We start from the raw sequence: 10,888 nt of genomic DNA on the forward strand, positions 1-10,888 counted from the left end.
GTCTTTAAAAAGCCTTCATCCTCCAAAAGGACAGAAATGCGATCCAACAAGGTCAGCCAGCTGCCTGCGTACGCGCTAAGAAGACTCACACTCAGAGGCCAGGACAAAGGTGGCCAGGTTCCACTCCCAAGAAAGAACCCCACAGATGACATCCCCCTTCAACCCCTAAACCTGTTGACAAGAAGTGACAGTGAAATTTTCTCCAGTTTCAGCCTTCGAGGTGACTCCACTGTTCCCAACAATCCTGAGGCACCAAAGCCCACTGTCCTCCCAGCAGGTGACCTTGGCTGCCACAGCACTGGACAGAAAGAACAGGCATAAGGCTTTCTGAAGTGGCCATGTTATATGTTTTTAGTCTCTGGTGATGCACATCAAGCCAGTCCCTGCCCACAGAAAGCAGAAGACAGGTATGTGGAAACCCAGTGGGAACTTCTGTGAGAGCCCTCACTGGGGTTCAGCTGGACACGCCAACTTAAAGCCCATCTTCCAGCAGTTTGGATGCTGTGCCCAGGGCTCCCTGACTTTCTGAGATATGGACACAACTTTGGTGTGCCCAGGTCGGACAGAGTGCTCCCTCTAGCCCTGCCTGTCAACTGTATGAACTATCTCCTAGGGACAAGATCTTACGTGCTGACAAGACAGCATTTGTTGTCTGTTAATAAATGAGGTTGGTGAATTACATACATGCTGTGGGCACATGCTTCTCACTCTCTCACACAAACTTCACACATACCTGCCGTGGGCACAGTGTTCCCTCCCTCTCTCACACACACACTCACACATACCCGCTGTGGGCACAGTGTTCTCTCTCTCACACACACTTCACACAGTAGCTTTGGGACTTGGGACCCTTCGGCTGTGTGGACACAAGTTCTAAGCAGCCCACCCGTGAGGAAACTGCAGGAGGCACTTCCTCCCAGTGTCTAACCCCATATTGACCACCATGCTGACCCAAGGACTGAGTCTGCCCCAAGGTCCACGCCACTGCTCTCACCGAGGAAGGTGAGGTACTGGAACCACACCTGACTGTAGGACTCCGCCCACCATGATAAGCTTGATAGGAGCAGACCACCCAAAGGAAGTTCTTAACTTCCAACCATTATCACCTGCCAGTGTAGGACTCAGCCATCAAAAAGTTTAATGGAGGCCTGGGTGTCAGCAGTTTACCCTGAAGCAATACCTGGTTGCAGGAAGGACCATGAACTGAGATTACCCAGCACCACGCAAGAACAGACCATCCAAAGGAAATTCCTAGGATCACCTGCCAGCACACTCACCAGGACACCCTAGACAAGTGTCAGCCAATCAAGGGCCCTGAACCTCAGAAACTCCTCACCCCCACCTTTACTACTATAAAAGCCCAATTCTAACTGAGCTTGGGGCTCTCCAGTTATTCCAATACGTTGGACATGCGGAGAGACTGAGTTTGCAAACTTGATTAAAATAAAGGCTCTTTGCCTTTATATATGGGATTCCGTCTCCTTGTTGGCTTTTGCGGGGACTTTGTGGATTTGGGTATAACACCACCACCTCTGGTTGTTTCTTTTTAATCTCACAGGTGTGACACCTTTTTCTGTATCCATAAAGTCCTTTGACCACGACCCTGTTTGCAGTTGAGGCAGGGGGAGGAGTGGGTGAGTGTGGGCGGCAGCGTCACAGAGTGAAGAGCACAGTGGACAGGGTCCAAGTTTCCCAAGGCTGTGCTTGTACTCGGAGGGACTAGCCACTGGGTGACACCAGGGTGGCTTCATAGGGGTTGTCTTCGTCTAGCAGAGCAGAGGCAGGAGGGAGCCACCTCCACCCTGTGTCTCAGGAGCAAGGGCCAGACATTGTTCTGGGTCTGGGGAAGAGGCTGTAGTCTGGACACACAGCTCTAGGGAGGAGGGCGCTGGTCTAAGGGATGAGGGTTTGGGTGTGTACCCCTGAGACTGAGGGAGGGGATTCAGGGCCTGGAGCTTTGGGTCTGGACTCCTGGGTGAAGGAGGAGACCTGGAATCTGCACTGCAGGGCTGCTGGAAGAGGGGTAATCTTGGACAAAAACATGAAGAGTGTTTGAGGATCTCCCCCAGGATCTGAGCGTTGGTCTCTTGTCTTCCACAGCAGTCAGTGCCCAGGATGCTGAACCTGCCTCTCTAGCAGGTTGAACAGCAGCACTCAGTGTGGGGAGAGGTGGTTGGGGTTTAAGTTGCCAAGGCCCAAAGGTCACTTTCCAGCCTGGACATGCGGCACAGAGGCCGCAATCCTCAAAATTGTGTCACCATCCACGAGAACAGGGTCCTCCTCATCCCTCCCTCTCGTCATGGTCTGCTCTACAGGCAGTTATGGCTTCTGTCTCTTCCTCTCTGTCCTGGCTGGCTTTATGTCAACTTGACACAAGCTGGAGTCGTCTGAGAGGAGGGAACCTCAGTTGAGAAAATTCCTCAGTAAGATCTGGCTGTATGTAAGCTTATAGGGTATTTTCTTAATTAGTGATTGATGGGGCAAGGTCCAGCCCCTTGTGGGTGGTACTGTCCCTGGGCTGGTGGTCCTGTGTTCTATAAGAAAGCAGCTGATCAAGCCAAGGGGAGCAAGCCAGTAAGCAGCATCCATCCAGGGGCCTATGTATCAGTTCCTGCCTCTAGGTTTCTTGCTTGCTTTAGTTCCTGCCCTGACTTCCTTTGATGGTGGGCTACAACATGGAAGTGTAAGCCAAATAACTCACTTATTCCTTAGCTTGCTTTTGGTCATGGTCGCCCTTACTAAGACACCCTCAGTTATTTTCTCACCCCCTTTTCCTTTTGACAGGGTCTTAGGGCTCAGGTTGCCCTTGAACTCATGATATAGCCAAAGATAGACTTGAATTTCTGATCCTTCTGCTTCTGTCTCCAAAGTGCTGGTATCAATGCCTGGTCTGTGAGATGCAGTAGTTTGAACTAGGGCTTCATGTCCGCTCTAGGCGATCGCTCCACCAGCCCAGCCAGCCTCAGCATTCTGTCTTTCTGGAACCGTGTCTCTGTTTCTTCCATCTGCCTCATTTTCACAGGACTGAGGTTCTCTCTGGTTGGTGGGCCCAGACAGGTGGTCATAGGGAGCCAGTCAGGGAGACTACCCGTGTGTCCAGATACTAAATGAAGGTTTGTTCCCAGAGTATATGTTTGTCACTCAAACTTAGTGACGTACAATGGCATATGTGGTGGTTGAATGAGAATGGCCCCCGTGAGCCCATAAATTTATATTCTTAGTCTTCTGTTGAACTGCTTAGAAAGATTAGGAGGTGTGGCCTTGCTAGAGTAGGTGTGTTGCTGGGGGTGGGTTCTAAGGTTTCAAAAGCCCAAACCAGACCCAGTCTGTCTCTCTCTCTCTCTCTCTCTCTCTCTCTCTCTCTCTCTCTCTCTCTCCTTGCACATTACCATGCTTGCTACCATGAAGATGATGGAGTACGCCTCAGAAACTGAAGGCAAACCCCAATTAAATTCTTTTATAAGAGTCGTCTTGGCCACGGTGTCCCTTCACAACAATGGACCGGTGACAAAGATAGACGTTGGTACCAAGGAGCAGGGTATTGTTGTGACAAGCCTGACCATGCTGGACTTCGGGACTTCAAGTTAGAAAGGTTGCCAAACACTTTAAGTGGGCTTAAAGGGCCATCCTCGTGGGAGTAAGCCAGTAAGCACCACCCCTTCATAGCTTCTGCATCAGCTTCTGCTGCTAGGTTCCTGCCGCGTTAGTTCTGCCTGGCTCCCTCCAGTGATGAGCAGTGTCAGTGATGTGGAGCTTGTTTTTGGTCGTGGTGTTTCATCACAGCAATAGTAACCCTGATTAGGACATTATGGACGTGGCCGTATTCTGCTGTGGATCGCGGGCACGGCTGGAGAACTGATGGGGATGACACCGTCATCTGGCCCACACAGGTGGAGCTGATTGACCACTACGTTGGAATTTAACATACATAAATTAATATGAAAGGATGAGACATGGGTAAACGTAGAGAAATCAGATCTAATTCAGTTTCCAGTATAAATTTGGATAGCTTATGTACCATTTACAAATATTTGCACAAGAGACTGGATGTGCAAGAAGTGGGGTCTCAAAAAGTTTGCACAGGGGAAGATGCTGACATGTACTGAGGTCCCAACTCTATGTTTGGGAGTTGCTCTGAATCTGGTTTAATGTGTCCTTATGTGTTGGATCTCTGTGGCTTGGTGTACAATTTCAAATCTCCACCAGGGGGCTTTGTGGACCCCAATGACAGAATTCCTCATCCCCAGGGATCTGTGGTACATTGAGTATACGCCCAGTCTAAACCCTTGACAGTCAACATACGAGCTCTGTTTCTTGGAAGAATTTATTTGATCACGCAGCTCTTTATTTAATCTGTGAAGATGATGCCTGTTGTTTTAAGGGTACAGGGAAGTTCTCTATGTGTGCATGATAATGCCTAAAGTATAGGACCTCCTTCACAAACAGTGGTTGTCTTCACCAAGGGCACATGATACATATATTTCATAGGGTTAGTCACCTTGTGTAGACAAATATATCTAAAGTCAGATATATTCATGGAACTAAATAAAGATTGTCAAGGGTCTTACTGTCATCCACTCCAGAAGTCCATTAGTAGAGATTCAGAATTTTAACTCAGTATCCATTTATCAACCTGCTAGACCAGATCCCAGGCAACTCTCAGTCTCACAGTGGGAAGGCAGAAGCTGCTGAAATGCAGGGAAAGAAGAGCCAGGTGGAGATTGAGACTCTTAGCACTGAATCGTGGAGACTGTGGCAGAGGCAAACCTTGGGAGGTGGACATTGGTAGAGACAAGGGGCCAGGCAGAAAGGACCAGAAAGAAGGTTAATCTGTGTTCAGTGGGGTCCCGGAAGGGCCATCACAGAGCCCCATCCCCAGATGCCATGATGCTCATGCTCAGGGGAGACTGCCTTCCTGTCTCCCTGTGTCTCTCGTGGTGACACCCTGTGTAGCCTCTCGGCTTCTCTTACTTCTCTTCCCTCTGTCCGTCTGCTGCTCTTGGATGGTGTACCCGTCCAGCAGGACTAGTTATTCCAGGGTCTGAAGGGGTGCTACCTGAAAGAACATGGGTGAGAGAGAGGAACGAGACCAAGCAAAATTCTCTTGTCAAAGCCTCCGTTAATTAGCGTAATGGTTGTGGCTTAAATACCCCTTGAATGAGGAATTTGGGTTGGGGTAGGGGGTTTTGCAGGGGTAGCAAAGGTCAGCACACCTGGTAAGTGGAAACATTCTTTTTGTGGCTCCATTAACAAACAGCTCTCAAGGTAGTTGGGATGTGGGGGCTCTCTGCAAACATTCTTAGGACAATGGTCCCTGCTATCAAGATAGTTGGGACGTGAGGCAGGTTCCCTCAGCAAATAGCTCTCAAGGTAGTGGGGCTTTCCGCAAACATCCTTAGGACAATAGTTCCTGCTATCATCTTTGGGAAAATGGCTCCTGACAGGATGGTTCATGATCCTGGTTCCCCTCACTGTTCTCACTGATGTGACGATCCCACCACTGACTGTGCTGTTCTCCTGTCTGAACATTCTGGAAGATTCCTGCCTGCTGCAGATGCTGGGGATCCAGCCTAGGTCCCCACACTCGCAGACAAGCACTCTGTTGACTGAGTTATCTGCCTGGCCTAGATACACACATTTTGAAACTTTTCTTTTTCAACTGTTAATTTTTTCTTCCCTAGTATTTTTTCGGACCTTGTTTTATGTTTTCAAGCTTAATATTGTTAATATCTGGTTCTATCTCCTTCAGTATGCTTATTAGGACATTTCTAACTCAATTTGGAATTCAACTTAAATATTTTTGGTCATCAAATGCCCCATCTTACTTCTAAGGCACAATCACCAGGACCTTGTGCTGGATTCCCCCTCGGCTCTCCAGTCCCTGTGATTATTGAAAAAGCCTTCATCTGAGATGCACAGAGCTTTGGGTAGCAGATGTGAGAGTTTACTGCAGAGAGACACAAGGGTGAGTGTGGACAATGTTGTGTCTACATTTGGGCAGGCCTCACCCTATCCCGAAGCCCCTAGAACAGCTTTTCCTGCCGTTCTCTGTCTTGTTCGTGTGACTAACAGGCCCAGTTGGAGGGGGCAGTGGAGCATCCTTGTTCTTGCTCAGGGTCTTGTTAGGGTGTTGTCTAACAGAGGTTCAGCTCCTGGGCTAGCTCAGGACATCACATCCTGTGCTGGAGCCACAGCGGTGACTCAGACCCTGCTCTGCTGAGCAGTAATTCAAGTCCAGCAGCGCATGCACCTGGCTTTTATAGGCTGTTGATTGTGAGGGAGGGGTCTGGCCCCACCCAGTGACCTCCAAACCTACTCATATCAAAGTAGCCTCCAAACAGTGTGATCTGAGCTGGGTCTCAACAACAGCTTCTGCCCCAAAGTCAGGGTCCCACCCAATGGAAAGCTCCCCAAGCTAGTTGTTCCCTCCATTAGTGGGACCAGCAGCAGAACCCACAAAACCCGCATATCCTGCCAGCCTTCGGGGATGTCGATACCACAGTTCCACTCTCCCCAGGAGAACCAGAGTTCACTAGCCTCAGCCTGACTCCCAGAGTGCCTCTTGTCATCCTGTGACCCCATGTGCCCAGCCATGCCCTGCTTCCCCAGCTGTGACACACACCCTATGGTCTCCTGTATGGAGTGTTTGGTGTTCCTCTAACCCTGGACCTAGGGTGGGATTTCTTCATGCACAAGGGTATGAAGAAAAAGTAATGGAGTCACTGCCATGTCCCCAGTGAGATCAGGGTCTGTCCCTATACCTGCACTTTCCCCTGCAGGCCTCCTCCCTGCTTAGCCTGTCACAGGATGTCCCTCTTCTTCCTCACCCCATCCCTACTCTTTCTTCCCCACTCCTCCTTTCTTCCTTCTCCTCTTTCCCTCTCCTTCACCCTTCCTCCCCTCTTTTCTTCTCCCCACGCTTCCTCTCTTTTCTCCATTTTCCTCTTCTTTCTCACCTCACCTTTTCCCTCTCTTCTTCTCTTCCTCAGTCTGTCTCTTCCTTCATTTCCTGGACAGTAGATTTCCCAGGAGGCCTGGGGGCTCAACCTTGAGAGAACCCTCACTCGAGTCCCTTCTGGGGACAATGTTGGATGCCGCAGACTTCCCAGCTGGAGAGGTCCCAGTACACTGGAGCCTTGGGCATCAGTAGCAGTTCGTGCTGACAGTGTGGCTGGAGTGTGAACCTGGATTTGGGCATCCGGAGCTCTGCTGACACCGGAGCAGGACAACATGTCAGTCATGTGACCCAGCTGAGTACTGCACAGAGACCAGTGAGCACTCCACAAACCAGGCTTGGCCAGCTTCTGTGGCCACATCTTCATACTGGGCAGGCCCTCACACACCAGCGTCCTCAGGAGCCACAGACTTCACAGTCCACTTGGGAGCTCGTCTCTGGATCTCTGTGTGCTCGCTGCCGTGGTCTTCACCCGTGACTCACCTCAGCGCCACATCTTCAGCGACTGCGAGTCCTACTGTTAATTGTGGTTTGTGGTCACCAACACCCACAAAGGAAATAAGCTTCACCACTCTGTGGTCCTCCTCCCTTGCCCTGTGACATGGAGTGACCTCCTTCCTCTGCTCAGGATGTCCTTAGGCATCCCAGTGTCTCCAGAACAATGAGGCACCTCGGTTGGGTTTGTCACCTTGTGCCCCTGTCCTGTCTCCTGGGTGACCCCTTTCCTCCATCTCTGAAATACACACATATCAGGCCACCCCCACCTCCTTCTGCTTGAGTGGCTTCTAGACCTGCCATGTTCTCCAGATGGGAGAAGCACATGGAACCCGCTGAGACTTGCTGGCTCCGCCTGCCTCAGTTCCTTCTTCCCGCTAAAGGCATGAATCCATACCTAGCACCTGAGTCGGGAGGCTCAGGAGGGTTTGGGTTCTGCCAACTGAGTCCTAGACCCCGAGGTACCTAGAGCCCAGAAAAGGGGGACAAGGCAGAATGTAAGGGGGTGGATATCAGTTTACTAAGGAAGGTACAGGGACCTCATGGGTTGTTCCCCGTGGTGACCTCAATCCACGTCTCGTATAGCTTCAGCTTGGTGAACATGCTAGGTGCCCAGGCCAGGCACAGGGGTTACCACCCTGTGATGGAGTACCTTAGCACCCCATCACAGATGAGTGGGTCCCCAGAGTCTCCCTAAGGGAAGAGGAGTGGGGTAGAGTGAGAGAAGACACCCTACTTTCTGTCTGGGGTGCCTCATCTCTTGCACATGACCGCCACCTCCCCGCTAAGCCTTCCAGAAGAAAGCAGTATAGCATCCCAGAGGGGATGTAACCTGGACCCCTGAGGAAGCGAGGAGGGTCCTCATATCAGTAGGGGGGTCAGAAGGTAGGGCCCCAGGAAGAGGCAACACTTCCACCCCGGGGTCACTTGATAGCCCCCTTCCCTTGAACTTTTCTTAGAATAGACACCCCTGGCCAAGGCAATGGGGAGACACGGAGAGAGAGAGCTGTTAAGCAGGGCCAGGGAAAGGCCAGCTCTGACATTAGAAGGCCTGCGTGGAGGCAATACAGTAAGAGAGATGAGGCAAAAGCCTGTGAGGAAGACGGTAGGGTTAGAGCAGCTGAGGGTAAGACTTGGAGTCTCCACCCTGCTCAACCCTGAGATAGATACTCCCTTCCACGTCTGCCTTCCTGCAGCCTGAGTCCATGGACACCAGAGGGCGCTTGTGAGCAGAGTCAGCGTTTCCCCGCTCTGTGGTTCAAATGAGACCCTGAAGGAAGTGAGCCCCCGCCTGCTCTTATCCCTGTTCACACTCTGTCTGCTGACATTTACCTAGTCACAAGCCCCCAGGCTGTCCCTCTCCCTTTGGGACCTGGCACTTGCTTTCCCCTCTGCCCCACCCCTGATACTATAGGGTACCCCCCCATAGGCATTGCCTCATCTCACCTTGTACACAACACCCTCTCCTACCAGGTGTCCCTCCTGCTGTCCCAGGTCTTGTGTCTGCCCATGGCTCCACTACCTTGTGATATCCCACCCCATCGTGTCTGAGTTATGCTTCCTGTTCATGGCTGCCCCTCTGTGGAGCTGTATTCTTCCTATCAACACCTCCTTCCTAAGTGAGCGTGGGGATTCAGGAGGCCCCTCAGAGGGTAGGCTTTTTGGTGGAACTGCTCCAAGTTCTGCAGGGGACTCCTGAGTCATCACCTATGCTGGGGGCAGGCCTTTTGGTGATACAGTTGCCTTTGATAGACTCATGCTCCCAGAGGCTAATCCCACTAGCTGGTGAACTCACCAAGAGGGGTGGAATAGTGTGTGTCTTCTCTGTTTGTGAGTAGAAACAATTGCCCCAGGAGGAGCAATGCAACATCCCACCCCTCTTGGTGCTCTTTGTGGGAGGGGCTTCTCTCTGTTCACTGTTGACTGCCCAAGGTGGTCACAGGCACCTGGGAGATACCTTAGAAAAGGTGTTCATAGGTGAGACCCCTGGATGTAGAAGACTGTGCCTTGGGGAGGGAGGGACAGGACTGAAGCAGAGGGGTGACACACTGGATGGAGAGCTGATGGGGCTCAGCCTAGAATAGGGTTCCTTTACTCTTGTCCTCTCAGAGCCTAGCAAAGGGGACCGCTTACCATGCAAGTATCTTTGCCGCCTTCCCAGTGCCCGGCACACAGCATGAGTTCTGTCACCCTCTGCAAATTAGCTGCCTTACAGAGCATCATTGGACGTGAGGCAGAGGTCCACACTCTGCAGCATCCCTGCATGTACAGCTGCAGGCCAAGAGAACACAGCCATGGCAGGTGCACAGCAGCCTGGCAGCCCAGTCTCTTCTAGAACTGCGCCTCCTGCTCCAGGCTTAAGGGACTGACACAGGCATACACTCATCTGGCCTGATGCTGCCCCAGTCAGATGCCAGGCAGAGGCTTCCCAGCTCAGACTCCTCAGTGGGCAGGCTCAGTGCCCTCAGGACTCTGTGATGTTGACTGGCTCACTCAGCTGCGGCAGTGGGTCGTGGCTGTTGCCATCGTCGGGACTGAGAGATCTGGTCTTTAGGAGGCTCATGTTGTAGAGTGGGGGGTGGATGGAATGGCCGACAGGGACACACTGACCAGTGTCTTCATTGTCATACAGGCTGGTGACCCAGCCCTGCCAGGCTGATGCTAGGGAGGAAGCAAGAATGAGGCAGAAGGAGGGGGCCAGGGAACCTGGGCAAAAGAGAAGACGAAAGGAGAAAGGGATGGGGAAGGAGAGAGTGGACAGAGACAGCAAGAACGTGCTGGAAGGGGAGAGATTGAAAGGCAGACACACATGGAAAGACAGAGCCTCCAGGCTCTGGAAATAGCTGGGGGCAGGGGTAGGGTAAAGTGCTTACTGCACTAGCGTGAGGACCTGACTTTGGACCATCAAAACCTACATGAAAATCAGATTGAATGGCAGATGCCTTCATTCTTGTGCTGAGGACAGACACAGGATGATCCCTAGAGCTGCCTGACAGTCAGCCATGCTGAATGCTTGAGCTCCTATTGAAAAAAAAAAAGCAGACATGGAGGATGGCCGGAGAGGTGATGGCTTCGTGGTTAAGAGCACTGGCTGCTCTTCCAGAAGACCTGGGTTTGATTCCCAGCACTCACATGGTGGCTCACAACTGTCTGTAACTCTAGTTCCAGGTCATCTTCAGGTCTTCAGGCACCAGGTATATACGTGGTGCACAGACATACAGAAATACATACAGGCGAAACACTCATATATAATTTTTTTTTATTAAGGCGACTTAAAAAGATGGGCCAGTGAGACAGCTCAGCTGTAGTGGCCCTTGCAGCCAAGCCCCATGATCTGAGTTCAATCCCAGGACCCACGTGGTGGAGGGAGGGAACTGATGACCGTAGGCTGTCTTATGACCTCCAGTCATGTGCAACGACATGTATGCTCACACATAT

General features: G+C 51.5%; 1 pseudogene; it reads right to left on the bottom strand.

Annotated features, from left to right (window-relative positions):
* Nucleotides 1-5,827: 5,827 nt before the first annotated feature.
* Nucleotides 5,828-10,079, bottom strand: LOC126488109 (kallikrein-2-like; annotated as a pseudogene).
* Between the last annotated feature and the right edge of the window lie 809 nt (nt 10,080-10,888).

Source organism: Alexandromys fortis, unplaced genomic scaffold (genome assembly GCF_014885135.2).
Source record: "Alexandromys fortis isolate MF-2015 unplaced genomic scaffold, M_Fortis_MF-2015_v1.1 scaffold_161, whole genome shotgun sequence".
Lineage (NCBI taxonomy): Eukaryota > Metazoa > Chordata > Mammalia > Rodentia > Cricetidae > Alexandromys > Alexandromys fortis.